Source organism: Cavia porcellus, unplaced genomic scaffold (genome assembly GCF_034190915.1).
Source record: "Cavia porcellus strain 051 isolate PalLab524CR breed Dunkin Hartley unplaced genomic scaffold, mCavPor4.1 scaffold_2, whole genome shotgun sequence".
In the NCBI taxonomy this organism is placed as follows: Eukaryota; Metazoa; Chordata; class Mammalia; order Rodentia; family Caviidae; genus Cavia; species Cavia porcellus.
Window position 1 is genome coordinate 140012825 of NW_026947485.1, and position 5537 is coordinate 140018361.

Genomic DNA, 5537 nt, shown 5'->3' on the forward strand with positions numbered 1-5537 from the left:
GTTATACACTTAGAATTAAGTACTGTTAAGTTAGAAGTATTCAGAGTTTAAATTTATTTCCTCATTAAAATAAAATGGCATAATAAGAGTTGATATTCCTGAATGAGTTTTCCCACCCAGTCTTCTGGAAATTACCATTAACATTCTATTTAAAAAGTCTAAATAGTACATATGAAGAAGATGAAGATTTTTAATGTGCATATGAATCAAATTCAAATGATAACAGAGTAGGCAATTATACCAAATTTACTTTAACAGAATATAATTTACCAAGCAAAGTTCTTATCATCATTCTTCATAGTTTTTATTTTTACTGCCTCTAATCAGAAACTATCAGAGTCCTTAGTAAGACCAAATGAAGGAATCTATGGTGAGAGATTTTTATAGTCAACCCAAGATATATGGCCACATTAAGTCATTTTGGAAACTTGTTAGGGTTGCCTATTCTGCTTGTACTTTTCTTATTTTCTCATTGTCTATTTTTATAGTAAAGATTGAGATTGAGGACAAAGTTTCTGGTTCTTTGCTGCTTTGCAAGCAAAATGCTTTCTTGAGTTGCTATTTCACCATCCTTAATAGTGGTGGCTGATACCTAAGTGAATAAGAGAAATGTGTATTTAAATATGTATGTGACCCAGTTATTATTTTCTCTTAATATTTTTGTTTGCAGGAAAGTCATAGTCAAAGGATTCCATTCATACAAACAAACTACCTTGTCTGTTGTTTACAATGTTACTTTGGGTCTTAAAATAACTGACTACAAATTTCACAAGACATTTTTTGCGTATTTTTGTCATTTCAACAGGATATATTATTGTGAAGAAATCATATTGCTCATTAAAGTAAGTGAAAACTGTACAACCAAATTGTAATTTCATTATTTAAAAGAGTAGACTTTCAAAGGGCTAATATCATGTCAACAATAAACATTACTCTAATATGTGGGAAGTGTAATTTCTAAGTCCTACTCACGTAAGATTATGCCTATGAACCTTAACATTTTCTGTCCCCTTGTTTCCTCATCTTTAAAATGAGTAATCAAATTAGACGATGTCTGTGGTCCTCTCCAGTGCTGTAATGCTATGAATCTAATCTCATTTGTTTAATTAATGTTTCCATTATGAGCATTAAATTATTTATATAATTCCTCTAAATAACTGAATTTGGAGAGATAGTTTCTATAAAACATCATGATTTTTCTTCTGGCACTCATTCTGTTTCTTAACTGTTGCTGATTCTATGTTCTTTTTACTTTTCTAAAAAAATTGTATTAGTACATGTTTACAGTATATTATGATCACCTTCATCATGAGGAATTGGCACATATACATAATGTTTTAATTCTTTTTATTTTCCCTTCCTATCTCCTCTCCCTCTATTTCTTGGTTGTTTTCTTGTGTTTGTTACCTTGATGTGCACACATAGCTTCTTGTTCTGAGTTAGCCCCGTGGAAGCCCACAAACCAGGTGGTTAATAGAAAAAGGTTGGTGGTTAATAGAAAAAGGATTGAGAGCCCAGGGCTGGCTACTGAGCAAGGTTGTAGAGAGAAGCTGAGTTCATGCCAGTTTCTTATCTCCTTAGTCTAAGTGATGTGAGGTAGTCTAACTGCTGGGTCTAGTAGAAAGAGTAATGACTCCATATCAAAAGACTAGGAGTTCAAATACTGACTTTTCACCTAGTAGTTCATAACAACTAAAACAATGTGTTTAACTGTTATGAGTCACAGGTTTTTCTTTGTAAAATGTTGAAAATTGTGAAAACTGATGAGCTAATGTGAGAGTTCCTGGTACCATGTTACACAGTGAGTGTTCATCAAACATGAGTTGAATCTAAGGCTGATATTGGCAACACTGATAGAGCACCAAAATCCCAATGATCGCTGATAGGTGAGGTTATATCCAATTGTTAAAATTCCGCACTTCAACTTTTTTATACATTCCTCAGTTGATGGACACTTAGGTTGTTTCCAAGATCTGGCTATTACAAACTGTGCTGCTATAAACATGGATGCACATATATCACTGTGGATGAAGTCTTTAAAATAAAAAAAAAAATCCGCACTTCAGTTGTTACCCATGAGTTCACAAGAATTTGTAACAAAAAAACAATAATCTTTCCTGAGGAAACTTGGATCTCCTGCTTGGGATTTGTTGACAGAGAGTATGCAATAAACAGTGGCTAAACATTTACCTTGTCTAAGGTGACCTACTACATTCAAATCAGCGGCTTGTGTTTCAAAGTGTATAAGGAATTTTCAGTTTTTAGTTTGTAAGGAAGAAAGAATATACTTCTGAAATAGGTTAAGAAAATGTGCTAATAACTTGTTCTCGCCCTTTGCAGAGTAAATTCCAATTAGTATCTATCAGAGGAAGCAAAGTTCTGGCCAAGAGTGAAATGAATGGCCGTGGCTAGATTTGATGTTTGCTAATATCAGTGTAATCATCTGACCAGAAATAAATAAATATTAAATTTCATATTGATATTTGAGCTTAGATTTTCCAAGCTCATGTTTCTGTGTTCATTTTTATAATACATCTTAAGAGACATAGCCATAAAGCAGAGAGTGCAGTAGCATGGACAATTGGCTATGTGTTGTTAGGATGCAAAAAAAAAAATGTATTCACTTAGATAACAAAGGACATAGGTGAGGTTAAGGAGAGCACAGCCTTGGGAGTTGTAGGGCACTGTATTAGTTTTATGTGACTTCTCTAACAGATTACAACAAATATGGAAGCTTAAAATAACTCAAATTTATTATCTTACATTCTAGAGGTCAGAAGTCCAACAGGGGCCTCTGGAGTGAAACAAAAGTCTTGGCAACACTGGCTTCTTCTAGAGCCTCTAGGGGAGAATTTCTTGCTATTGCCAGTTTGTGAAGTTACTGTTTTCTCTTGCTCACAGCCCTCTTTCATCTTTAAGGCCAGAAATGATCAGTCAGGTTTTCTCACATCACATCACATCACATCACATCACATCACATTCCATCACATCATCCCATCACATCATCCCATTACATCATCCCATCACATCATCACATTACATCATCATATCATCAGATCACATCATCACATCACATCACATCACATCACATCATTGCGTCATATCATTGCATCACATCACTCTGTCACTTTTATGTCTCTTTCTTTCACCTATAAGGATCTTTGTGATTACATTGTATCTCTCTTTATACTCCAAAATAATCTCTTTATTTTGCAGCCAGCTGATTAGCAAATTCAATTCCACATGCATCCTTTATTTTCTTTTGCCATGCAGCATAACATTCACCAGTACTCAGAGATTAGGACATGCACACATTTGGTGGGGAAATCATTATATCTACCCTCAGAAGTCAAGTAAGGGAATTCAAAACTAAAAGAGTCAGCAGGTAATACATGTGGTTTTTAAATATGGTTTTGAGAAATTACTATATTAAAACTATTCCTGAAAATGGAGACTGGCTAGAATAAAAGAGAAGAGTATAAATAACCAGCTAAACATTTAAGGCAGTTATATCTTGAAGAAGAGACAATATTTTATTTCCAGTAGTTGCAATGATTTTAACAACAAAATTATTTGAAAGTACATTTTAGATGTGACTGGGGTAAAGAGGTTTTATTGAATTTATTCAACATAGTATTACTGGAAAGAAACCCAGTGTCCAAGAATAGCAGATTTCTTAAGCATAACATGATATTGTCCATGTGATTGCATTGGATACAACCATGAAGTATCATATTTGAAAAAGAAATTTAATTCCAATTTCTTACTGAACCTGTTTTAACTATTCACTAAGTTTCTTTCTCTCTCTTTTTTCTACCTTTACTTAGCTTTTGTGGACTTAAAAACATTGAGTAACTACTAAATGTGTCTGTGTTAGACAGTAAAATACACTAGTAAACATTCCAGACCAAGTTTTTACAAATTTTAGTATTAAACACATACACACATGCATACACACATGTGCACACAAGTGCCCCCACACACATACACCCAGATACTAGACAGATAACTATAATTCTGATGAATTTCTTGAAAGAGACTGCATGGTGCTTAAAGAGCAAACAGGACAGCAAGCCATCTACCTGGTTGCTTTTCAAAACATAAAGAGCACAACTGGGCTAAGCCCCACTATGCTATTCTTATCAGGATTTAACTCAGCACTGCACGTGTGACATATTAGACGAAGGTGCTTAAATCAGTTTTCTCCACATTGTTCTTCATTTCTTCTCATAAGCCTTCATATTTTTAATATTCATCTGTGCCCAATAAATGTTTTCTTTTATTTTTACAGCTTATAGACCACCATAAAGCTTTCGAGAACAAGCCTTACAATCTCCCTTAATTCCTTGACTTTTTCTTGATTTTTCCCTTATTAGGAACTACAAACGTATATACCCAAATTACCCTTTTGCAAAACCAGAGATTAGTGCTACATATCTCTTCTTGTGTACCTCAGAGAATATCTAATTTTTTAGAGTTTTTAAATTTCATTTTAGCAGGCAGGGATTGATGGGCAAAATGCTTTTCATAAACCACAATATCTATAGAAGTCATAACATTGTAGGATTTTATTTTATTTTATTTTTTTCACATCAGATGGGTAACATGTCGATGTCGTAACATGGTTCAAAGGAGGCACATGTCATGCATGGAGCATGAGCATCCGATCATCACGCTTATGAACCTGATTTTATTTTTAAAAAATTTATAGATTCCATTATTATTTACCCTCTTGTGTAGTGAATCCTTTAGATCATATCAACCTCCAATATCTCCTTTATTTTCCTTTCCTGCATCTGGAAAACTCATGAAGCAGAATAATATATGTTGAATAATATTTAATTAAAAAGGAGAAATATAACCAATATTGTACTGTACTTTTAGGAGAGATATCTCTGGCTAAAATCTCATAAAAATAATTCATGGAATTTTTCTCTTACATCATCTCTTCACTGTGTACAGTGATGTAGAGCAAAATCTCAAAACTTTTTCAAATTTTCCTCAAAGTATTCATTTATACAGAAAACACTGGAGAAGTAAGAAGTTGTACAATGCAAAACATTTTTGGAAAAAGGGTATTTAGGCTTATCTTAAGGGCAATGGAAAATCTTTGAAATTTACTTAGAATGACATGTGGTCTTTTATTTTGAAAAGATGCCACTGGATTCAAGTGGGAGTTCCGTTTTGGGGGAGAAAAAAATAGGTGATATAGGAGGCGAATGATATGGTTTATGTAAACAGTGAGAGTGGTTTCAATAAGAGTGTTAATAGTAGCACAGATGAATAAAGCTGGGAAAATTAATATCCTAAGACAGATACATAGGCAGAAGTTGATCAATTGGAGATGAAAAGTGAGAGAAGTGTCTAGGATAACTGCCAAGATTCTGTGTTGGAAGCTAGATAGACTGTACGTGGGCGTATTTACAAACCCACCAAGGGGCTCAAGAAAAAGCAGGCTTTATAATTCAGAGGTTCCACCATTCTCAGATCAGAATAGGGACAATGCATTTTTTATTGTTCTTATTATATATACACAA

At 33.7% G+C, this 5537-nt stretch overlaps 1 non-coding gene across 1 annotated transcript; it reads right to left on the reverse strand.

Annotated features, from left to right (window-relative positions):
• Window positions 1–4590: 4590 nt before the first annotated feature.
• On the reverse strand, window positions 4591–4689 carry LOC111754525 (small nucleolar RNA U13). The gene has a single exon (XR_002789203.1). It is a non-coding gene; the product is annotated as a small nucleolar RNA U13 (small nucleolar RNA).
• Between the last annotated feature and the right edge of the window lie 848 nt (window positions 4690–5537).